Source organism: Leopardus geoffroyi, chromosome E1, assembly GCF_018350155.1.
Source record: "Leopardus geoffroyi isolate Oge1 chromosome E1, O.geoffroyi_Oge1_pat1.0, whole genome shotgun sequence".
NCBI classification, from domain to species: domain Eukaryota; kingdom Metazoa; phylum Chordata; class Mammalia; order Carnivora; family Felidae; genus Leopardus; species Leopardus geoffroyi.
The window spans coordinates 10,002,309-10,027,468 of record NC_059330.1 but is presented as its reverse complement, the minus strand read 5'-3'; the positions used below and the strand labels follow the sequence as shown (position 1 = coordinate 10,027,468).

Here is a 25,160-nt window from a genome sequence, read left to right as displayed (position 1 = left end):
CTGTGAACTAACGTTCACTTGGGAACTTGAGAAGAAATGTGGTTTCCATTATGGCAGCTGACATTAGCCTTCTGCTCATGAGTTCTTGCTTTCTTTTTAATTATATAAAGAAGCATGCTGTGCTCAGTTGTCTGCATCTTTCTCCCCTCTAGTAATACTATGATCTGTTAGCCATTTCTCCAGATCCCTGTGGGTCAAGGAACCTTGATGGCTGGTTCAGCTTTGCTTTCCAACACAATAATTACACTCACTTTCCTTTGATATTTAAATGCAGTCACCTGGCCTCTTGACCTCTCACTGTCCACACTAGCCGAGAGAGGACGGTCACCATTGGGTGTCTCAGAGTTGCTGGTGGCCTTAATAAAAGCGGTGTCCTCTGATGGGTTCTTAGGTCTTACACAGTGAATCAGTTCCAGTGTCCATACTTCTATAATCCTTTTGACCTTTCCTTGATGCTGTGTCAAGGAAGTTCTGGTAATATCCTTTTCATTTCTCTAGGCCAAGTTCCATCCCAACAGTCAATTAGGACTAGCTTTAGGTATCATGTCCACAGCTCTGGATCTTGACTTGTGGATGAAGGGCCCCCAAGTGGGGGAAACTCCCCTTGCCCAGGCATATCTTTCACCTCTCCCCCAATCAAACAGCTTCAAATCTGCTCTCCCACAAGCCCCCTGGGTTCTTCCCATATGTTGTGGCCAGGGCCCGCAAGCCCTATGGTACGTGTACTATTTTCTCCCAGAGCAGAGACTTTTTCTTGTCTAGGATACAGAGAGCTGACTTTGGTTACTTACTTTGAAAGACTCAAGAGTGGAAAGGGTGAATCTTCAGTAGGACATGTGGCATCTTACAGGGCTTCTGCCTCAGCAGAGGTTGCGGTATAGTCTCCTCTGAGAGAAGGAGGTTTGAGGTGTTTCCAGGTTCAAGCTTCTCAGGCGAATCTACTCAAACATCATCATTTCACAGCTCAGATTCCACTCTTATCCTTCACACTCAGACTATAACTGGGAGGCCATCAAGATGATGCATTCTCTTTTCCTTTTTTTCATATTTATTTTGAGAGAGAGAGAGAGAATGAGAATGAGTGGGGGAGGGGCAGAGAGAAAGGGAGACACAGAATCTGAAGCAAGCTCCAGGCTCTGAGCTGCCAGCACAGAGCCCGATGCAGGGCTCGAACCCACAGACCATGAGATCATGACCTGAGTCAAAGTCAGAGGCTTAACTGACTGAGCCACCCAGGTGTGCCTATGCATTCTGTTTTTCAACTCTGCTACTTTTTTATTTTATTTATTTAACTGAAAATTATTTATTTATTTTGAGAGAGAGAGAGAGGAAGAGAGAGAATCCCAAGCAAGCTCCTCGCTGTCAGCGCAGAGCCTGACGTGGGGCTCGATCTCACCAACCATGAGATCATGACCTGAGCCGAGATCAATCAAAAGTTGGATGCTTAGCCCACTGAGTCACCCAGGTGCCCCAACTCTGCCACTTTTACAGTTAGATCCTGGGCCTGCTCTTTAGCGAGGTCTGTCCTGCACCTGCTTCTTGGAAGCTGCCAAAGGAGCCCTGTGGCTTTTCACAGTGTGACTGGAATTGGCAGTTTTCAACCAGAAGGCAGACCTATCACTAAACTTCATTTCGACGAGAGGCAAAAGCCTGAGTAATTGTGACGGATGAGGTTCCCCTCTGCTTGCATGGGATTATTTGCATCTCCACTCACCACTACTCATAGTGTTTTTATTGCCATCATGCTGGTGAATAACTCCCAAATCTCAATCACCCAGTAAGGTTTAGCCTAGGTTCCCCAGGATGCAGAGCTGAGGGCAGAGGGCTCACAGCAGGACTATGTCAAGGAGCACATGCCCAGGGAGCAGGAGTGAAGAACAAGGGGAGTGAATCAGGGACAGAGGGGAGTCAATGTGAGATGGTGTTATCGAGTGGGCTGCTACCAAGTAGGAAGCATTGCTGGGTCTGTAGGGTTGTGCCCAAGAACCTGTATAAATGCACCCACCAGCTCTTATCTCCCATTGACCAATGATTCACTCCACAGGGCTTAACTGTCTGGCACCTCAGGGCTGTGCATACAGCCCCCAGGCATTGTCAATATGGAAGCCCTGGGGCAGAGGAGAGAGGCACAGTAGGGGCAGGAAGGGAGGTACCGTCAGATTTCCCCTGTGTGAAGTTGTCTAGAGCCCATGCAGAGCTGGAACCAGAGCCACACGAGACCAAGAGGGTCTGGAGTGACCCAAGAGAGGAGTGGGAAACAGTGGGCGAACATACGTGCTCCACCCCGACTCCACACCTGCAAGTTCAGAGTGTCCAGGAGTGAAGCCAAAGGAATGTGTTTATAAGGGTCACAAAGTTGCAGGGATTCTAGGGCCTCTGTAGGGTCTCAGGTTCGGACTGCCCATATCTTTAATGTGCTGCTGGGAGTGACGGCTGTAAAGAAACTAAACAAAGCTAGAAGGGATCTTGGCAAGGGCCTCACACAAGTCCCCACAGCCTGAGGATCCGAAGACTGAAGCCTCTCACGGTGTAATAATAGTAACAATCATTACCACCATGGTGATAATTTCAGCTAGCATTTTTGAGCAGCCACTGGACATACCTTTTGAAAGACTTAATCGCCATAAGAGCTCTCATTTTGCAGATGAGGAAGAGACTCACATAGGCTCCGATGTAATATCAGTCTTGGTGATTCTGATGACTAGTATGTAGAGACTGATGTTTAACTTAAAATTGTTTTGTTTCCCTGACCCTCAAAAGGAGACAAGTGGGCCTGAACCTTTATAATCTATCCTCTTGCCCCTGTCCTTTGATTGCCTGTCTACCCACAGTCATCAAATAAATTTGGATGACGTTTCCCCCAGATACCGTTATTATAAGGGTCTATTCCTACATGCTCGGTATCTACATAAAAAGATAGAGACAAGAGACTCATGTTTGTTGAGTGCAGACTGTGTGCCGGCTGTTGTCCTAGGGACTTTTCATTTCGTCAAGTAGTGTTGTGTTTAATCCTCACGACAGCCTGGGATGTTAGGCATTATTATTCGCCTCATTCTGCAAATGAAAAACTTGTCGTCAGAGAGATGAAAAGAACTGCCAAAGATCTTTTAGTGAATAAAAAGGCAGAGCCAAGGATGGGAACGTGGTTCTGTCTGCGTCCGAAGCCCCCCTTTTCTTTACACCACGCTGCATCGAGATCTGGTCTGGTAAATTTAATGGGTCCTGTGATTTGGAAGTGATAACCAGATTTCACATGGGTGTGTTTTTTTTGAGAATGGAAGTAACTGAGAGGTTTTCAGTTCCCGGTTTTCTGACTTAAAAAAGTTAGAAACATTTCTGTCCTGACTTAAAAGAGTTAGAAACAGGGGCGCCTGGATGGCTCAGTCAGTTGAACATCCAACTCTTGATTTCGGCTCAGGTCATGATCTCATAGTTCACGGGATCAAGTCCCACATTGGGCAGTGCAGAGCCTGCTTGGGATTCTCTCTCTCCCTCTCTGTTCCTTCCCCACTTGCACTCTGTCTCTCAAAATAAATTTAAAAAAAAAGTTAGAAACAAGTGTGATACGTGGGTCTGAATGCGGAAATGCAGGACACCTCCAGGGAGTTGTTTTTTTTTTTCTTTTCTTTTCAAGTTTATTTATTTATTTTGAGAGAGACAGAGACATTGTGATTGGGGGAGGGGCAGAGAGAGAGGGAGGGAGAATCCCAAGCAGGCTCCACACTGTCAGTGCAGAGCCTGATGTGAGGCTTGAACTCACAACCATGAGATCATGACCTGAGCTGAAATCAAGAGTGGGAGGCTTAACCGAACGAGCCACCCAAGTGCCCTGAGAACTTTTGTTTTCAGGTCAAGCAAAGCCACAAAAACCCCATGAGGCCGGGGATAGACTCCACCTGAAGTGGGGTTTGTCAAACTGAGATGCTCAAGGATGAATTTTCTATCCAGAAGTCTATCCAAGCCTATAGTTGTATTTTGGTACAAACGTATGTAAGACTTCTTTTGGTAACAGCTGAATGTCCAGAGAAGCTGAACCTTGCCCTCGCTGCGTCAGGCAACAGTCAGCTATGCAGATAGTCGGATATGACGATAGCCCCTCAGACTTGTGTAATCCCACTTCGCACAGACTGCTGGAACCACATCGGCTAATTATACCACCAGGAAGCTGGAAAGACCAGAGCTGCACCATAATCCCAAGGCAAGGTAAGAAGAGGGAAAATGAGGCCCATGTTCTAGAAAGAGGAAGGTCTTGTTTAGGGGGTGGGGGTGGGGTCTGTGCATAAAGGGATCAAAAGGCACTTTTTGTCTAGTCTTTCCTCACTGTCCATGGCAGAGCAAGGTGAGCCCATCTCTTTATAGTGACAACCTTTGGATGGGCAGGGGAGACAGAATCCAGATTATGGTGGTCACCACTCCTTAAACATCCTCTAAGTGTCCATGACATGTCTGTTCTTAAAAGATGGCACCTCATACCAGAAAGAATGTAGGTACCCCTTCCCTACCCCCCTCCAGCAGCCCTCAGTTTGTACACTTAAAAATAATATATTCGAAGCGTCTAGAACAGAGTTAGGCCTGCAGAAATCATTCAATAGATAGTAACTGCTATTGCCGTTATTGCTGGAATTATTTCTTAGCTTTGGTTATTTATATTGACGGTCTCGCCCCTGTTCTAGGCCCTGGGGCAGATGCATGGAAGATTAGACTCTGTTGCTGGCCTTGAGAAGTGCTCTGCAACAGAGGAGACAGAGACCTGAAGACTCTGTGTTCATCGGGTCTGAGGGAGAGGGGAGTAAGTGTGACCAGGCCACCATTTGCACTAATAATAATCCTCGAGTGTCGAGTGCCCTTCTGGCTCTTCTCTCCATCTCCTGCCTTTTCTTCAGGACTCAGCTCCAGAAGACTTCCTACAGGAAGTCCTCCCTGACTAATCTAAGCCCTTGCAGACTTAACTGGTTCTAAATTGTCATACTTGTAGCAGTACATCTACTTATGATTGATACCTATTATGGGCAAAGCACCCTTTGTGTGTTATCTCAGAGCCTTTTTAACACCTTTGGGGGGGGCAGGTATCGTTATTCTGATTTTACAGATGGAGCCTTTGGGGCTCAGGAAAGCCTTGCCGGGGTTCTATAGATAATCAGTCACAGAGTCAGAATTCTAACTCAGATCTGGGTGACTCCAAAGCAGGAGCTGGCTAACCAGGAATCCTGGGACAGATCCAGTCCATTCTTTGCCTATTTTTGTAAATAAAGTTTTATTGGAACACAGCCACGCTCATTATTTACATATTCTCCATGGCTGTTTTCGCAGCACAGAGCGAAGTTGAGCAGAGTCACAGAAGAGTCCATCTGGCCCTCAAAGCCTAAAATGTTTGCTCTCGGGCCCCTTACGGTAAAAGTTTGCCAGCCCCCGCCCAGAGGCCTATGTTTCTGCCACGGTGTCTCCCTTGTCCCTCTACCATTGCTGTTACAGCACCTATGGTTGCCAACACTTGCTCCCAGAGGTAGCAGGACACAGCATGAGAAGGGCCTCAGCACCCGCAGGGATGATTCAGCAAACAAAGGGTAGGATAGAATTTTCCTGGGATTCCAGTGAAGGGTGGGGCTGTGGTGACATTTAGATGAAGCCGTGTTTTGATGGGCTCACAGCAAAGCAGGGCTATGTGTTGAACGGTGTATGTTGGACCCAGAGTCTTGTTCCTTTGGAAAAAATAAATTTAGGATGCCTGGGTGGCTCAGTTGTTAAACATCTGACTTCAGCTCAGGTCATGATCACACGGTTCGCGAGCTCAAGCTTCACGTGCAAGAGTCTTGCGTGGGGTGAGCATGAGCCCAGCTTCGGGTAAAACACGAGCCCTGGATGAGCTCTGCTTCTCTCTGTCCCTTGTGGGATTCTCTAGAGCTCTCTTTCTCTCTCACTAGCGCCATCTCTCTCCCAACAAAACATTTAATAGAATAGGAGGGTCTAGTTCTCTATCAGAAGGAAGGATGGATATTAGGGGCAACTAACAGTTTCTGCTTCAGTGGCAGAGCTCAGATTTAAAATACATCTGAAAAAATATTTAAACATTTAGAAAAAAATCTTTATTTATTTTTGAAAGAGAGAGAGAGTGAGTGCAAGCAGGGGAAGAAGAAAGACACAGAATCTAAGCAGTCTCCAGGCTCCAACCTGTCAGCACAGAGCCTGATGCGGGGCTTGAACTCACAAACTGCGAGATCATGACCTGAGCTGAAGTCCAGACGCTTAGCCAACAGAGCCAACCAAGCGTCCCCGTGAATTTTTTTTTAAATTAAAATAAGATGCATCTGTCTGATTGCAAATGTAGAGAACAGGGGAGTCACTCGTGTCAAGCAGAGGCCTGTATCAAGCAGTGAGACAAGCAGTTAAGGGCAGTACAGCTACAGGGTTGCAGAAACCAGCATCAGCTGATACCCCTGAGGTCTGCAGGGGCCCAAGCCTGATTAAATCCCTTTAAAAAGGGAGGATTTTTTTTTTTCAACGTTTATTTATTTTTGGGACAGAGAGAGACAGAGCATGAACAGGGGAGGGTCAGAGAGAGGGAGACACAGAATCGGAAACAGGCTCCAGGCTCTGAGCTGTCAGCCCAGAGCCCGACGCGGGGCTCGAACTCCCAGACCGCGAGATCGTGACCTGGCTGAAGTCAGACGCTTAACCGACTGCGCCACCCAGGCGCCCCTAAAAAGGGAGGATTTTTGCACCAAACTATCAGACGCTTCAGACATGACCCCTCTATGTCTTACCACTTAAAAAGAAAGCAGCGGCTGCCCAAGGATCTCCGAACAGAACCGAGATCCTTCCTCGCTGGAGCGTGATGGGCGGTAAGAGCCGGGAGCTGACCCAGACCGGCCAGAGGCTTATCTCCATTGTGCGCCCACAGACTGACTTCAAGTTTGGTCTGTTAGCCCCTCCGTTATCTTGTTTGTCGCGTGACTTGTCTTATGTTCTGCTTTTCGTGCTGTATAAGAAGCTGAGTTAATTACATGGTGCGATGTCACTGAGTTTGGAATCCTGAACCTGCTTGACAATTACATTACCTTGCTTCAGGACTGCATAAAGTTGTCACTGTGGAAAGACACAACTTGTTTGTGCAACTTTAGAGCGTGCTCTTGATATCATTCATTTAATTCCACCTGTAGACATAGAAAAAAAATTTTTAATGTTTATTTTTGAAAGAGAGAGAGCACAAGTGGGGGAAGGGCAGAGAAGGCGGGGGGGGGGGGGGCATAGGATTCAAAGCGGGCCCTGCACTGACAGCAGAGAGCCTGATGAGGGGCTCAAACTCACAAACTATGAGATCATGACCCAAGCCAAAGTTGGATGCTCAACTGACTGAGCCACCCAGGTGCACCGACCTAGAAATGGTTTTTTTTCCCCCAATGTTTTCTTCATTTATTTTTGAGAGAAAGAGACAGAGAGAGAGAGAGAGAGAGAGAGAGAGAGAGTGTGTGTGTGAGCGGGGGAAGGGCAGAGAGAGAGCAAGACACAGAATCCGAAGCAAGTTCCAGGCTCCAAGCTGTCAGCACAGAGCCTTATGAGGGGCTTGAGATCATGACCTGAGATCATGACCAGAGCTGAAGTCAGACGACCAACCAACTGAGCCACCCAGGCACCCCTAGAAATGTTTTTATTACTGTCATGGCTTTAAGGTATATACGCATCTAAAGTCACACACATGAATGTTCCTCCATATAAAAAGTCATCTACTTAGACCTGGGGCCTCTTGTCAGGCACGTTCTTCCTGCTTGTTCCTCAGTTTCGTCGCCAGCTAACGATCAAGTGTATGGGGAGATTTGGAAGAAAAGGCTTAAATAGGAAGACTTCACACTTTTTTTTTACGGTTTATAGTCCGTGTTCAGAAGTCAGGAAGTACAGATATATTTGTATTTCTGGTGGCCTGGAAACCACAGGACTGAGCAAAGTCCTCTCCTCTCACTGCATCTCACACTTGATTCTGCAACATGAGAAGCCCAAGTTAACTGACTTCTGAGGGTCCTTCAATCCCTTGGGTTTCCTTTGATCTCAAGTCTGGGAGCGGGCTCCAGCCACCTTCATCACCCCTCCAAAAGCTTCCTTCTATCTGTGGAAACACTACAGTATGTGGACTGAGGCTGTTACGTGTGTGTGTGTGTGTGTGTGTGTGTGTGTGGTGAAATACACATAACATAAAATTTACCATTTTAACCATTTTTCAGTGTATAATCCAGTGGCATTTAGCACATTCATGCTGTTATGCAACTATTATCACCATCCAGCTCTAGAACGTCTTCATCTTCCCAAACTGAAACTCCGTCCCCGTTAAACACTGACTCCCCGTTCCTCCTCCCCCTCCCCCTTGGCTACTCCACTTTCTGTCTTTCTGAATTTGACTGTTGTAGGTATCTCATATCAATGGAATTGCACAATGTTTGTCCTTTCGTGACTGGCTTATTTCACTTGGTGATTCATTCCTATTGTAGCATGTCAGAATTGTATTCTTTTTTAAAGGCCGAATAATATTCCATTGTATGTAGACATCACTTTTTGTTCATCCTTGGGTTGTTTCGACTTTTTGGCTACTGGGAATAATACTGCTATGAACATTGATAGATAACATCGGTTAGGTCCTTACTTTTGATATTTTGGGGATATATACTTAGGAGTGGAGTTGCTGAATCATGTGGTAACTCTATGCCCATTTTTTTAAGGAAATGCCAAACTATTTTCCACAATGCCTCCACCAATTTACATTCCCACCAGCCATGCACAAACGTTCCAGTTTCTCATCAACATTTGTTCGTTTCTGATTTTGGTTTTATTTTTAAAAACACGATAGCCATCTTAATGGCTGTGAGAAGTGGTTTCTCATTGTGGCTTTCATTTGCCTTTTTCTCATAGCTAGTGATGTTGAACATCTTATTTATTTTTAATTTTTTTAATGTTTATTTTTGAGAGAGAGAGATACAGAGCATGAGTGGGGGAGGGGCAGAGACAGAGAAGGAGACACAGAATCTGAAGCAGGCTCCAGGCTCTGAGTTGTCAGCCCAGAGCCCGACATGGGGCTTGAACTCGGGAACGGTGAGATCATGACCTGAGCCGAAGTCAGACGCTTAACGGACTGAGCCACCCCAGTGCCCCTGAACATCTTTTTTTTTTTAAGACTATTTTTTAAAGTAATCTCTACACCCAATGTGGGACTCAAACTTACAACCCAAGATCAAAAGTCACATGCCCTGCCAACTGAGCTGAGTGAGCCAGGTGCCCTGAGCACCTTTTCGTGTGCTAAATGCCCATTTGTGTATCTTTGGAGAAATATCTATTCAAGGCCTTTGTCACTCTTCACTTGATCTTAGCTAAAAGGCTGAGAAGCAACGGGCCTTTGTTACCCTTAAGAGCCCATTCTGTCCTTTCTCCAGGTCTGCTATATCAGTCAGTGTAGGCCAGGTTATGCTGCAGTAACACGCAACTCTAATAACCAGGGGCCGAAACAACAAAGCTTATTCTTCATTCATCTCACATGTCCCACACAGGTCCACAGGGGGCCTCTGCTTATTGTGGTACTCAGGGACATGAGTTGGCATTGACTTCATCACCGGGCATTATTCCACTGTTCTGACATCAGTGCAAAGGGGGGCATGTTGAAGAATGTGCCAGGTCTCAGAGCTGCTCACCTTACATTTACCACAGCAAGTCACGTGGCTATGCCTAACTTCCAAGGAAACTTCAAAGGTACGTGTTAATTTTTTTTTTTAATGTTTATTTACTTTTGAGAGAGAGAGAGCGAGAGAGAGGAGGGAGGGGCAGAGAGAGAGGGAGACACAGAATCCCAAGCAGGCCACAGGCTCCGAGCTGTCAGCACAGAGCCCGACACAGGGCTTGAATCCATGACCTGCGAGATCATGACCTGAGCTGAAGTCAGACGCTTAAAGGACCAAGAAGGATCCTTTAGAATTGTGGTAGAGATCAAGGAAGATTTGACTTGACCTAGCTGATGCACGCTCTGAATTCCACTCTATTTTCTCACACCATGTGTGTTTCCCTGTGGGTCAAAATCTCACTGGGAAGTAAACAAATAGTTCAGAGATAGTTTGTAAATAGATGAATTTTGAGTCTGTATTTAAATTGTATTTGTATTTGAAACTGAATTGAATTTGAGTTCTGAGGTTTTAGTTAATTCCCTTATAAAACAGAGGTTTTATGCCGACAGCTCAGAGCCTGGAGCCTGCTTCAGATTCTGTGTCTCCTCTCTCTGCCCCTCCTCTGGTCATGCTCTGCCTCATTCCGTCTCTCAAAAATAAATAAATGTTAAAAAAAAAAAAAAAAAAAGCAGCCTCCAGGTTGGGGCTCTGAATTTCGGTGCACACAGTTCAGTACTAGACAAGTCCTCTAGATGGCAGCAAAACCCTCAATATAAACATTCCCTCTGGTCTCTGAATTTTCTAGCACCAAGGATGGAACCCAGACCCAGAGCTTCTTCCCACTATTCAACTGGTTCACCTCAGCATGAGCTAACATGCTAAGGTGCTTACTGCTGTGATTGCTGGTTCCATATTTTGAATACTAGATTTATTTCAGTAAGGGTTCAGGTAGTACAGATTGGAAAATCAGAAATATGGATTTTCCCCACAAAAAGCTAGAAGAACACTGATGATACTTTGAAAAAATTTTTAATTAATTAATTAATCTATTTATTTATTTATTGGTTAGTTTACATCCAAGTTAGTTAGCATATTGTGCAATGATTTCAGGAGTAGATTCCAGTGATTTATCCCCTATGTATCAACCCCTCCAGTAACCCTCAGTTTGTTCTCTGTAGTTAGGAGTCTCTTATGTTTTGTCTCCCTCCCTGTTTTTATATTATTTTTGCTTCCCTTCCCTTCCCTTATGTTCACCTGTTTTGTATCTTAAATTCCTCATATGAGCAAAGTCATATGGTATTTGTCTTTCTCTGACTAATTTCGCTTAGCATAATACCCTCTGGTTCCATCCACGTGGTTGCAAATGGCAAGATTTTGTTCTTTTTGATTGCCAAGTAATACTCCATTGTATATATATACCACATCTTCTTTATCCATTCATCCATCGATGGACATTTGGACTCTTAACACTGATGATACTTCTAACATTGCTGTAGTCTCAGTCCCTGGAACAGAGCTGTTTGAACAAATGCACGAGTGGATTACCATAAGAAATGCACAATATTAGGCACCACCTGAGTTGGAAAAAGGCCATATATGTGGAAACCCCAGTGTACCAGCTAATGTTCTTGACTGCAAGCAACAGAAATCCACTCTGGCTGTCTGAAGCGGAAAAGGAATTTGGGGGACAACATGGGCGTAGATTACAGAATCACGAGGAAGCCTTCAAACTTTGGACTGTTCCCTTACTCTGCATCATGTGTTCTAGACTTGTGGGTGGATAGATCCTTTGACAAAGTCCAGGTCATGTGCCAGGGCCCCGGCTGCCAAAGGGTGAAGAGGAGGGGGACCTCCATGATGCAGCTTCCCTGTGGGAAAGGCAGTGCCTACGTCTACCACACCGCACGTGGACCACCCGAGTCCCCCGGCCTGCTAGGTGGGCTGCACTAGAGCGTGTCAGGGGTCTTCTCCAGCCCCTCTCCACCACCATATTTTTATTACCACTTACTTCTTCTTGACTTCTTGGGATAGTTGTAAAGACTGCAGACATTTTTGTCTTGACTTTGTTTTAATGGTTATTTTTGACAGACAGAGAGAGAGAGACAGAAAGAAAGAGCACAAGCAGAGGAGGGGCAGAAAGAAAGAGAGTCCCAAGCAGGCTCCACACTGCCAGTACAGAGCCCAACGTGGGGCTCAAACTCACAAACCTTGAGATCATGACCTGAACCTAAACCAAGAGTCAGACGCTTAACTGAGTGAGGCACCCAGGAGTCCCTTGACTTTTTTTTAATGCAGACAAGCATATATGTTATATATATCATATATATATATATATATAGAGAGAGAGAGAGAGATCTATCTATCATATATCTAGATATCTATCTATATCTATGAAAGATAGATCTATCATAGATATCATATATATATATATAATCTGTATATATATATATGATAGATCTATCTATCATAGATATAGATAGATAGATATCTAGATATATGATAGATCTATCTATCATAGATATAGATAGATAGATATCTAAATATATATAGATATATAGATACCTATACATAGAGAGATCATCTATCTATATCTATGATATATCTATCATAGATATATCTATCATATATATGATATATCTATCATAGATATAGATAGATAGAAGATATCTCTCTCTCTCTCTCTCTCTCTCTATATATATATAAGTTTTAATTTTAATTCCAGTTAGTTAACATACGGTGTTATATTAGTTTCAGGTGTACAACATAGTAATTCAGCAATTCCATACATCACCCAGTGCTCATTGTGACAAGTGCACTCCCTAATCCCCATCACCTATTTCATCTACCCCCCCGCTCCTCTCCCCTCTAGTAACCAACAGTTTGTTCTCTACAATTAAAAGTCTGTAAAGAAGAGTCTGTTCTCTGTAAATAAGTCTGTAAATTGTGTACACTCACACACACACAAATACACACACACAACGGAATATTACTCAGCCATCAAAAAGAATGAAATCTTGCCATTTACAATGATGTGGATGGAATTAGAGTGTATTATGCTAAGTGAAGTAAGTCAGTCAGAGAAAGACAAATACCCTATGATTTCACTCATATGTGGAATTTAAGGGAGAAAACAGATGCACATATGAGAAGGAAAAAAAAATGAGAGAGAGAGAGGGAAGCAAACCATAAGAAACTCTTAATAGAGAACAGACTGAGGGTTGATGGAAGGAGGTGGGTGGGGGATGGGCTAAATGGGTGATGGGCATTAAGGAGAACATTTGTTATGATGGGCACTGGGTGTTATATGTAAGTGATGAATCACTAAATTAAAAAACAAAAGAGTCAGGGGTGCCTGGGTGGCTCAGTCAGCTAAGTGGCCAACTTTGGCTCAGGTCATGATCTCACAGTTTGTGAGTTTGAGCCCTTTGCTAATTTGGTTTTTTCTTTTTTTTTTTTTTTTAATTTTTTTTTTTAACGTTTATTTATTTTTGAGACAGGGAGAGACAGAGCATGAACGGGGGAGGGGCAGAGAGAGAGAGGGAGACACAGAATCCGAAGCAGGCTCCAGGCTCTGAGCCGTCAGCCCAGAGCCCGACGCGGGGCTCGAACTCACGCACCGCGAGATCGTGACCTGAGCCGAAGTCGGACGCTTACCGACCGAGCCACCCAGGTGCCCCTAATTTGGTTTTTTCTTAAGTTCCACAGATGGGTGAAATTATATGGTATTTGTTTTTCTCTGACTGACTGGCTTAGGATTGTATTCTCTAGCTCCTTCCATCCATTTCATTGCAAATGGCAAGATTTCATTCTTTTTTGGAGGGTGGATAATTTCCATTGTATATATATATACCACATTTTCTTTATCCATTCATCTGTGGATGGACATTTGGACTGCTTAAATATCTTGGGCTTCTGCACAGTGAAGGAAACCATCAACAAAATTAAAAGGCAACCTACGGAATGGGAGAAGATATTTGCGGATGACATATTTGATAAAGGGTTAGTATCCAAAATATATGAAGAACTGACAAAACTCAACACCCAAAAAACAAATAACCCAGTTGAAAAATGAGCAGAAGGCAAGAATGGACGTTTCTCCAAAGAAGACATCCAGATGGCCAACGGACACATGAGAATATGTTCATCATCACTTACCGTCAGGGAAATGCAAATCAAAACTACAATGAGTTATCACCTCACACCTGTCAGAATGGTTAAGATCAACAACACAAGAAGCAAGTGTTGGCAAGGATGTGAAGAAAAAGGAACCCTCTTGCACTGTCGGTGGGAATGCAAACTGGTGCAGCCGCTGTGGAAAACAGGATGGAGATTCCTCAAAAAGTTAGAAATAGAACCACCCTACCATCCATTCAGCAATCGCATTACTAGGTATTTATCCAATGAATACAAGAATACTAATTCAAAGGGATACATGCACCTCTGTGTTTACAGCACCATTATTTACGATAGCCAAGACATGGAAAAAACCCAAGTATCCATGGATTGTCTTGATTTTTGATGGGAATATTTCTAATATTTCACCATGGGGTGTTGTGTTTACTGAAAGCTTCTGGTAGCAAGATCTTCTATCTGGTTTAGGAATCTTCCTTGTATTCCCAGCTTACTAAGCATTTTTGAAAACAGAAATCACGCTTGAATTTTACCAAATAGTTTATGGACCCAGAGTTTTCCTCCTTTTGAGGAGGAAAGCTGATAAATGCAAATAAAAAGGGCCAACCAGATGTTTGAGGTCAGATACTCCCTTTGCATGCTTTTGGCTTTTGCAACCTTGCTTGCATCAGCCAGACGCTGGGAACCAGAAGCTTGACTATACTAGTCTTGCCCAACCTGGAAGCACATGTATATAAAAGATCAGGAGAACCTGAGCCGGATGCTTAGCCTTTGCAGGTGACTCTGCTGGGCCCGCACCACTGAGAAATAAACTTTTCTGATTCCCCAAGTGCTTGTCGATTGTCACTTCCTGGGGGCCGAGCGTTTGCTGTAACACTTTAATGTATTGCTACAGAGAATAACACTAACAAATTTTTTTCTTTTCTCTTCCTTTCTCTTCTCTTCTCCTCTCCTCTCCTCTTCTTTTCTTTGCGGAGATAGAACTTTATTGAATACACTGCAAGGGAGTGGCGGGCAGGAAAGGAGGGGCTGTCTGCCAACACTAACAAATTCTCTAATGTTGAACCAGTCTTGCACACGTAAGATTAATTTTGTTCAACACTTCATTCATTTCGCGAATATTTATTGAGTGCTTGCTATGTAAACAGAGTGTTTCCACCATTGGGGATGAACAGAATGAACAGAACAGCAATGAACGAAACAGAAACAAAGTGTCTTCCTGCAGGGAGCATACATTCTAGCTGGAGGAAGACAGACAATTTTTTTTTTGAAATGTAAAACATAATGTCAGAGAGCGATAAATGCTGTGAACCAACGTTGTTCAATTAACTCTCGTGTTGAAATTTATTTCAAGGGAGTTTATAATTTTGGCGTTTATTTCCTCTTTCTTCCCTGACTTGAGTGATTTATAACATCACGTTGTGGTTAATTTATAATTTTATTGCATTGGGTCAGTGTGAGTGTTGATTTTTGGAATTTTTCAAGGTTTTTCTTTGCGGCCTAACATTTACGAATGGAACATTTCCCAAAGTAGAAATCATACAGATATTTCTATTTAATATAGCACTGTAAGTTCATCCCTTAAATATAGCAAAGAAATAGATAGAAAAAAAGAACAAAAATTAAACATAAAATCAGACTCAAAGACATTGAACATATCTCCGTGGACTAGAAATAGGGAAGAAATCCAAAGTGGGGTGCTGGCCTGAAGCCATTGGACTGCCGGACCCTGAATCTGGAACAAGGCAGAGAAGGCTGGGAGTTCAATTCTGTGGGTAACAGGATCTAAAACTTCCTCACAAGAGACGGGGCTGTAGAGGGTGGGATTCCTGGTTCCTGAAAGAATGATAAGAAAAGCTGCTGTGCATCCCTGCCTAAGATTACAGTTTATGTGCAGGGACCTGTGCAGGGAGACGAGAGGACACAGGCACCCATCTAAGTGAGCCTCTGGTTTAGTGACAGAATCGGCAATATCTTCAATATGCCCAAGGACAGGGACCCTGAACCACCCCATCTAATTCCTGTCTAGACTGAGGATGGGTGGGTGGTGTTTTCCAGAGGGTGAGTGGACTCTAACACTGCTGGACGGTGGGGGAAGGGGGGAAACAAGGTTCTCCAGTTGAAAATAAGACTGCAATAGAAACTCCAAACTCAGGGGCGCCTGGGTGGCGCAGTCGGTTAAGCGTCCGACTTCAGCCAGGTCACGATCTCGCGGTCCGTGAGTTCGAGCCCCGCGTCAGGCTCTGGGCTGATGGCTCAGAGCCTGGAGCCTGTTTCCGATTCTGTGTCTCCCTCTCTCTCTGCCCCTCCCCCATTCATGCTCTGTCTCTCTCTGTCCCAAAAATAAATAAACGTTGAAAAAAAAAAAATTAAAAAAAAAAAAAAAAAAGAAACTCCAAACTCAATAATCAAAAGGTAAGCACCCTTGAGGTAGGGTGACGGTACCTCCTGCTTTCCCAGAGTTAATCCTCAGGGATTAATATGAGTCATATTAATGGCATCATATTTATGTCACTGTCTTTTGCTTCCAGTATTCTGGTTTGGGCGACCAGTGATCATCCTAACAGAGGGGAAATTAAAATTTCCCGGGCGCCTGGATGGCTCAGTTGGTTAAGTGTCTGACTTTGGCTCAGGTCATGATCTTACAGTTTGTGAGTTCCAGCCCCGCGTCGGGCTCTGTGCTGACAGCTCAGAGCCTGGATCCTGCTTCGGATTCTGTGTCTCCCTCTCTCTCTGCTCTTCCCCTGCTCATGCTCTGCCTCTCTCTCCTTCAAATATAAATAAGTATAAAATAGGGGCGCCTGGGTGGCGCAGTCGGTTAAGTGTCCGACTTCAGCCAGGTCACGATCTCGGGTCCGTGAGTTCGAGCCCCGCATCAGGCTCTGGGCTGATGCCTCAGAGCCTGGAGCCTGTTTCTGATTCTGTGTCTCCCTCTCTCTCTGCCCCTCCCCCGTTCATGCTCTGTCTCTCTCTGTCCCAAAAATAAATAAACGTTGAAAAAAAAAAAAACATTAAAAAAAAAAAATAAGTATAAAATAAAATAAATATAAATATAATTTAAATATAATAATATATTTAATAATTAATTGTATTTAATAAATTAATAATCTATTAATTTAATAATATAATATAAATAAATATAAAATATAATAAATATAAATATAAAATAAAATAAATATAAATAAAATAAATATAAAAAATAAATATTTTTTATTAAAAAAAATAAAAAAAATAATAGAACAGTCTGGAGAAAGGATTGAAAATGGATCTGTTTTGGACGTGGTGAAATACAATTGAAATTTTCCACACCTCTTTCAGAAATTACCTGAGTAAGGAAGAGTATGAGACATAAACATAAATACCATCTTTCATGAAGCTTGGAGGCAGTGAAATCCCCAACCATAAAACAGGGGAGGGCTGGGGCGCCTGGGTGGCTCGGTTGGTTAGGTGTCCAGCTGTTGATTTCGGCTCAGGTCACGTTCTCATTGTCATGAGATGGAGCCCCCTGTCGGGCTCTGCCCTGGAACATGGAACCTGCTTAAGATTCTCTCTCTCTCTTTCCTTCTGCCCCTTCCCTGCTCTCTCTTTCTCTCTCTGAGACAAATGAACAGAAACAAGAGAGGGCTGACAGAAGCTCCTGAAATCAAACGGGAGAAAACTAGATCTCTCAGGAGGAGCTGGCCAAGTTTACCACCAAGGTGACAGTAGACCCGAATATATAAAACCCTTCCTAGGAACAATGGGAATAGAGTGCTTATTTACCCTAGAATTAGATGAAAATAACGAATTAGAAGAAATATTTAAAGATTTAAGAGAAATGGGGTGCCTGATTGGCTCATTTGGTAGAATATGTGACTCTTGATCTTGGGGTGGTGAGTTCTAGCACCATGTTGGGCGTAGAGCTTATTTAAAACAAAACAAAACAAAGACAAAAGCCTCTAGTCCCTGAGCCCAGAATTGTACCTGGCCTAGAGTTGCTTAATGAACGTATGCTAAACAATTTGTGGAATGAACTAGTCATTAAGTGATCCTACGACAAAAACATGACTCATCCTTAGTATTCGTTTTGGGGGTCCCTGGATGGCTCAGTTGGTAAAGCATACGACTCTTTATCTTGGGGTGATGAGTTCCAGCCCCATGTTGAGTGTAGAGATTACTTAAAAAAGAAAAAAGAAAAAAAAGATCTAACAAAAATGACCAAATTAAAAAGATGAGCTGAATCCACACAGCCAATCCATTTTTTTCCCAGGAACTATCCATCCACAATGATAATTCCAAAATGTGTAACAGTGAAGTTCATGGATTTCATAAACAAAGAAGTAATTCTTGGGGCAGCAAGGCATTTACATCGCTTGTAAGAAAAAAAAGAAAATCAGGCTGGTTTCAGGTATCATCGTGGCAGAGAAGACAATGAAGCAATACATACACATTTCTCAAGAAATAAAGTACCGCTCAAGAATTTCGTATTCAGCCAAACCTTTTCAGGATAAAGGCAACAAACGTTTTTGAACGCGAGAAACTCAGAGACTATCATTTCCATAAATTGTGCTTGAAAAAAACTAAAGCAAGATCTCCACAAGATGAGATCTCAAGATGACATCACGAGATGGGATGGATCACAGGATGGGATGCCACAAACTAAGTGTGTGGCGAGGGGGGTGGGGACACTTTGGTGAAATCACTGTGGGGGTTCTGAGTCCGCTTACCTGGAGGACCCAGATGAACACAAATGTGGGGCTGATGGTTACAGAGCAGAATGTATGATTTTACAGACCCAGTAATGTAGAAGTGGTCTAACTAACAAAAATTGGGATGAGAAGGGAAAGTAAAGGAAAGGGTCTTTAAAGCATATTGATTTCTGGGGCGCCTGGGTGGCGCAGTCGGTTAAGCGTCCGACTTCAGCCAGGTCACGATCTCGCGGTCCGGGAGTTCGAGCCCCGCGTCGGGCTCTGGGCTGATGGCTCAGAGCCTGGAGCCGGTTTCGATTCTGTGTCTCCCTCTCTCTCTCTGCCCCTCCCCCGTTCATGCTCTGTCTCTCTCTGTCCCAAAAATAAATAAACGTTGAAAAAAAAAAATTTAATAAAAAAAAAAAAAGCATATTGATTTCCTCATTTTTTATAGCCAGGGGTGGAAATATTTCATTTAAAGCAGATAAAAAAGATCAAAGGGGTGCCCAAGTGGCTCGGTTGTTTAAGTATCCGACTTTGGCTCAGTTCATGATCTCAAGGCTCATGAGTTTGAGCCCAGCATCGGGCTCTGTGCTGACAACTCAGAGCCTGGAGCTTGCTTGGGATTCTGCATCTCCCTCTCTCTCTGCCCCTCCTCTGCTTGTGCTCTGTCTCTTCCTCTCTCAAAAAATAAATAAATATTAGAAAAAAATTTTTCTAAACAAGTGATAGAAGTATGTGTAAACATATTTAATTTTAAGAAAAAAGCAGACACCGGGGTGGCCTGGGTGGCTCAGTTGGTTGAGTGACCAACTTTGGCTCAGGCCATGATCTCTGGGTTCATGAGTTCAAGCCTTGCATGGGGCTTGCCAGTGCAGAGCCTGCTTCAGATCCTCTGTACCCCCCTCTCTGTGCCCCTGCCCGTTCATTTTCTCTCTCTCAAAAATAAAAATTAAAAAAAAAACAACAAAAAAAGCAAACATTAAAGAAATATAAATTCCTTTGACATTGGATGTGGAGACAGGAGGGATAAAGAAAAAGGAAACGTACTCTGTTATCGTTGTTCAACAAGCAGTAAACGGAAACAGTCTGGAGCGGTAGAGGACTGAGGGTATTATGTACAATTACAGTTGTAAAGGCAACCTTTTGAATAAAACTTAAACCCTCCAAATCTTCGGGAGAAACACACCCAACACAGCAAAGCAAACACCAAGCACATAAGAAAAGGGTAAAGAAGAACCTGAAAGGCTGTGAAAACACAGCATAAAACAACATAACCATTACATAAATAGGGCTAAACCCATCTATTCCAAGAAAAAAGACTTTCAGATTAAATCACAAAACAAAACTTGATGTTCGATTCAAGGGATTTGCCTAATACAAAGGCTTCAGAAAAGATGAAAACAGAAGGGCAGAGCTGTATTGGGCTGACGGCAAACAAAATTTAGTAGGCTTGTCATTAACATCGGACAAGGTTAAAGTCAGGGCAAAGGTCAAAAACATCAAATGAGACAAAGGTCATTTTATAATTTAAAGGGACAATTCACAAGAATATAAGGATATTTGTGCACAGATAACATAGCATCATCATTTACAAAGCAGGACTCCACAGAAATAAGGAGAAATAAAAACGCAATAGTAGTAAAGTTTTTTTTTTAATGTTTATTTTATTTTTGAGAGAGAACATGAGTGGGGGAGGGCAGAGAGAGAGAGAGGGGGACAGAACACCTGAAGGGGGCTCTGTGCTGACAGCAGCAAGCCTGATGCGGGGCTCAAACTTGCGAATCCAGAGATTGTGACCTGAGCTGAAGTTGGACACTCAACTGACTGAGCCACCCAGGCGCCCAGATAGTATAAAGGTTTTAATTTACTTCTCTCAGATTATATCAGGTCAAAATACATGTAAGGACATGGAAGGTTCACATGACATAATTAATAAGTTATATTTCATTGATACGTGTTAAAATCCGTATGCCAAAAACGGAATATGCATTCCTCTCCAGGGCCCTTAAAGCATTCACAAAAATGGACTCTAGTTTAGGCCGCAAAGAAAACTCAAGTATTTAAAAGATGCGAAGTAGTAAGACAACATTGATCTCTGATCTCTGATCACAATGAAACAAAACTAAACTTTAATAACCCGGTCAGAAACAAAAGACTCTAACCCCTGGAAGTTTTAGAACTCTACCACCTTCTCTTAAAATTTATTTATTTATTTGTTTACTTGTTTATAAAGATTATTTTATGTATTTATTTTTTAACGTTTATTTTTGAGAGAGAGAGAGAGAGAGAGACAGAATGTGAGTGGGGGAGGGGCAGAGAGAGAAGGAGACAGAGAATCTGAAGCTGGCTCTAGACTCTGAGTTGTCAGCACAGAGCCTGATGCAGGACTCGAACTCATGAACCATGAGGTCATGACCTGAGCTGAAGCTGGATGCCTAACCGACTGAGCCACCCAGGTACCCCATCTTTCTACTCTCTTATTCACCAAAGATGTCACTCACAGTAATGTAAAAAGTGATCCGCCATGGGGCGCCTGGGTGGCGCAGTCAGTTAAGCGTCCGACTTCAGCCAGGTCACGATCTCGCGGTCCGTGAGTTCGAGCCCCGCGTCAGGCTCTGGGCTGATGGCTCAGAGCCTGGAGCCTGTTTCGGATTCTGTGTCTCCCTCTCTCTCTGCCCCTCCCCCGTTCATGCTCTGTCTCTCTCTGTCCCAAAAATAAATAAACGTTGAAAAAAAAAAATTTAAAAAAAGTGATCCGCCTTGTGTATGGCTATTTCCACATCCATGTGTGTGACTTCAGCTCCTCTATTCACCCCACTACTCCAGCAGGGCTGTGCTGCTCACTGCACAAACTACATAAGGGTACTCGGTGGCCTGCCTCCACTCCACATTAGCCATCTGTCCTCACATCCTGACCTGGTCATCAGCAACCATCTCTATTCTCTTACCGGAAATTCCTTTCCAGGTTGCTTCTTCGATTACTCCAATGAGATAAATAAATCTCGGACCCCCATCAAGATTCCCAGTCTGTTGAACCCACTTCTCCACCATTCAGCTCTCTCCCTCTCCTACTTCTCTTCTTATGCAGCTTAGCTCCTATGATTCAGCATTTGATACACACACACACACACACACACACACACACACACACCACACCTTTCTATCCTCATAGACAACTCCCTCTCTTCCTTTCCAGAGAAAACTCTGGCTTTTTCTTCTTTCTTTCTTCCTGCCTCATACAACAGAACAGGCTGCTGTCCAAGCCAGGACTTCTCAATTTCAGCATCATTGACATTTTAGGCTGGAACATTCTTTGGTGTGTGTGTGTGTGTGTGTGTGTGTGTGTGTGTGTGTGTGTGTAGTTGTGCATTGCAGAATATTTAGAAGCATCCCTGGCCTCTACCCATTAGATGCCAATAGCACCCCTAGTCACAATCAAAAATGTCTCCAGACATTAGCACATTTTCCTGGGTCGGGGTGGGAGGTAAATCCCCCCTGGTTGAGAACCACTAGTCGAGGCTCATCCCTTCTGCTTGTGCCTGGGACTCCACTTCCACCCTCACATATATACAATCTTTTCAGGAATCATACAGTATGAAAAACGCTTTCCTCTCCTGTATGGTCAGAAGCTCTTTCTCAACTGGATTCTTTTCATAAATATTTAAAAGTCTTTAAAAAAATCCTTCCTCAGCCACACTTCCATCCCCAGCCATCAGTACCTCTTCTTCCCTTCCCCACCACATCTTGCAGAAGTTGGTTATTCATCCTGCCTCCTCTATTCCTCCCTCCTCTCTCCTTCAACTATGACTCAGGGTTCTTGGCATTCCACCCCTGTAGCTTTCACTACGGTTTCAAGTGGCTTCCATGTCTATAACTGCAGTGGGCAGTTTTTAGCCTGTGGCCATTGGCACAATGGAGGAGAACTAGATGGAGGGAAGTAAAGATCATGAATTTTGTCGTGATCCGGTGGATTTCAGGTGTCTCAGAGGCATCCTGGAGGAGATGTTGGGTGGACATTGAAACAATGAGGGCTGGGGTCAGAGGAGAGGTCTGGGGTCAGAGGAGAGGTCTGGGTTGGGACATAAACTGTCTGGGTCTCCCCCAGTGTACGCAAGGATATACGGATGTATGTGTGTGGGTAACTAATGACACAAGTGTAATGTTGAGTACCTTGGCAAGGGGGCGATAGAGTGGCAAGTACCTTGGCAAGGGTGTGGAGAACAATTATGATCACTCGAAGGGCTTTCAAAATGCATATTTCTGGGCATTCCCAGATTTTAATACAGGAAAAACTGAACAGCCTCCCTGTGATGGAGAATTGTCATTTTCACCAAGTTCCCAGACGATGCTGAAGCTGCTGGTGCAGGTACCACCACATTTTGAGAACCACTGATCTAGAGCGAGGAGAGGAGGCCCAGGGCTCGACTGGAGCGTTCCCACACTTATTACCTAGAAGCGGAGGTGAGCCCCTGAGGGAGACAGAGAGGAAGCACGGGGGAAGAAACACCACCACCAGTTCGTGGATGGAGAGCTGCGAGGGTGAATGTGCAGGGGCCGCAGGACTACATCTCCCAGGATGCCTCGCGCCGGCTCTCGCCCGCCCCCTGGAGGCGGCTGCGGGAGGCGCGGGTAGGATCCCAGGGACCTTTCGCGGAGCATCCGTGAGCTCGGGGAGCCGCGGCGGCTGCGGGCTGCGGCGGCGCGGCGGGAGCGAGCGGAGCCGGTGAGTAGGCGCCGCGCTGGTCGCCGGCTCTTTTGCGCCTCAGCTGCGTCGTCTTCCCGGGTCGGGCGGGCGAACCCTGGGATCCGAGGGTCCAGGCAGCGGGGCGCAGGACTGTCCGTCCGAGTCGGAAGACGCGCTGTTGCCGTTGTCGCTGCGGTGGCCCCGGTCCCCCACCGCCCGGCGGGTCCCGCCCCCAGCCCGGGACGGACCTCCTACCCTGTCCTGCCCACCAAGCCCGGGAACTGCGGGACCGGTGCCGCAGGTGGCAGCGGCAGGGGGCCGCCCCCCTCCCTTCCGGCCCCCAGGGGTTGGCGTAGGAGCCCAGGACAGAGGGCCAGGTGACCCCAGAGGACTGCGGCCCTGAGAGGCGCCCCCAACCCTCGCCGCGGTGGGACAGGTGCGTGGGCACGCCCGGCCGGGGCTCTCCCGGCCCCCGGAGCCTCCCGCACCTTTCTCCTGGTGCTGTCCGGGGGATGCGTGTATGTCGGGGACCGGGTAACCCTTGGCCATCCTCCGCGTCCACAGAGCTCCGATCCCCCTGTTGGCCTGGGGTGACCGGGGAAGGCGCTGGCCGTGCTTCTCCCGGGTCAGCCGGCGGTGCCACAGCGCAGTGCACCTGTGAGCCCTGGGGGACCGTTTGGATGCTTAGGGGTGGCCCGGTGATGCGGAGCCTGCCAGGAGTGCAACAGCAACGACCTCCTTCCCAAATGTGTTTGAAATGAAATGAGTTTTAGGTCCCCCCCCCCCTTTTTTTAAAGGAAGTTTGACCCTGCATATCTCATTTTTATTTTGAGCGAGCTGCAGTTTTCAGCACGTAAGTTTATATAATAAGCAGTATAAGGCTTGGGAAAAAAAAAAAATTACTGCGAAGGTGCTCTTCCTTGCCCTCTATCGGAAGAATTATGTTGGACTGGTTGACATGCTTATCCATTAGTAACTGCGGTAGCTGGAGGCAGGAGATAACGTGTTTTTGAGGGGAGGCACAACTCAACTCTTCAGGACAAATTTTGGTTTGAGAAGATTTTGGTTATCCGGTTGCAAACACGAAGCTTTTGCCACGTTTAAGACGGGGGAGGAGAGACAGAGCAAGTTTGTCAACCTTAAGGTCTTACTCCACAGAAAACAGCTTTGCGTAGTACCTTTGAGAAAGCAAGCACGTTTAATTTGGTAGCTTAGGCTAGATCTGCAGCTGAGCCTTCATAGGAAACTCTATCCGTTTTAATAGTTTTTCAGTTGACTTGTTTGGTTGTTGTAGGCAAATACTCTCTCTTCATCTGTTCAAAGGGAGCAGATGTCTCTTACCAATGTTTGTACTTATCTCTTATTTTCCATTGACCACTGTCTCCACAGTCCTGGCTATTAAGGTTAGCTAGGCCAGTTTGTTTCGGGCTCGGTTTTAGGGCAGTGATCCAAGGCGATCTTCACTAAATATATTCTTACCATATTAAGTAAGTTTTCATTTATGCCTAATTACTAAGAGTTTCAAAAGTTAGGAGTCAGTGTTGAATCCCCTCCCCCGGCCAAGTGCTTGTGTATCACATGTATTGATATGACTGTGTAGTTTTCTTCTTAAAATTGATAACATCGGTGATTATACTGCTAGATTTTCGGTCACTAAAATCCTGGCATAAATTAAAATGCACTTTCGGGTTGTTTGATAGATTCAATAAGCTAACATTTATTTTTTTTTTAACGTTTATTCATTTTTGGGACAGAGAGAGACAGAGCATGAACGGGGGAGGGTCAGAGAGAGGGAGACACAGAATCTGAAACAGGCTCCAGGCTCTGAGCTGTCGGCACAGAGCCCGACGCGGGGCTCGAACCCACGGACCGCGAGATCATGACTTGAGCCGAAGTCCGACACTCAACCCACTGAGCCACCCAAGTGCCCCAATAAGCTAACATTTAATTAGAGTTTTAGCATTTATATTTATAAGCGAGATCAGTAACTTTTCCCTCCTGCCCCCCTTTTTTGGTCTGAGTTTATAATTATGCTGATTA

The 25,160-nt window shown here is 44.8% G+C and overlaps 1 protein-coding gene and 2 long non-coding RNA genes across 3 annotated transcripts in view; 2 read left to right on the top strand and 1 right to left on the bottom strand.

Annotated features, from left to right (window-relative positions):
* Window positions 1–790: 790 nt before the first annotated feature.
* On the bottom strand, window positions 791–17,222 carry LOC123604644. Its single transcript, XR_006715414.1, has 3 exons — window positions 17,092–17,222; window positions 6,762–7,151; window positions 791–1,035 (listed from the first exon to the last, which is right to left on the bottom strand). It is a non-coding gene; the product is annotated as an uncharacterized LOC123604644 (long non-coding RNA).
* Window positions 17,223–17,340: 118 nt separating this feature from the next.
* LOC123604643 lies at window positions 17,341–18,615 on the top strand. The gene is made up of 2 exons (XR_006715413.1): window positions 17,341–17,464; window positions 18,016–18,615. It is a non-coding gene; the product is annotated as an uncharacterized LOC123604643 (long non-coding RNA).
* A 4,439-nt stretch (window positions 18,616–23,054) lies between these two features.
* SPECC1 (sperm antigen with calponin homology and coiled-coil domains 1) overlaps window positions 23,055–25,160 on the top strand; it is a 289,226-nt gene continuing 287,120 nt past the window's right edge. Inside the window, exon 1 of the mRNA XM_045487518.1 lies at window positions 23,055–23,159. The gene's annotated coding sequence lies outside the window, so the exon portion shown is untranslated. The remainder of the gene's footprint in view (window positions 23,160–25,160) is intronic.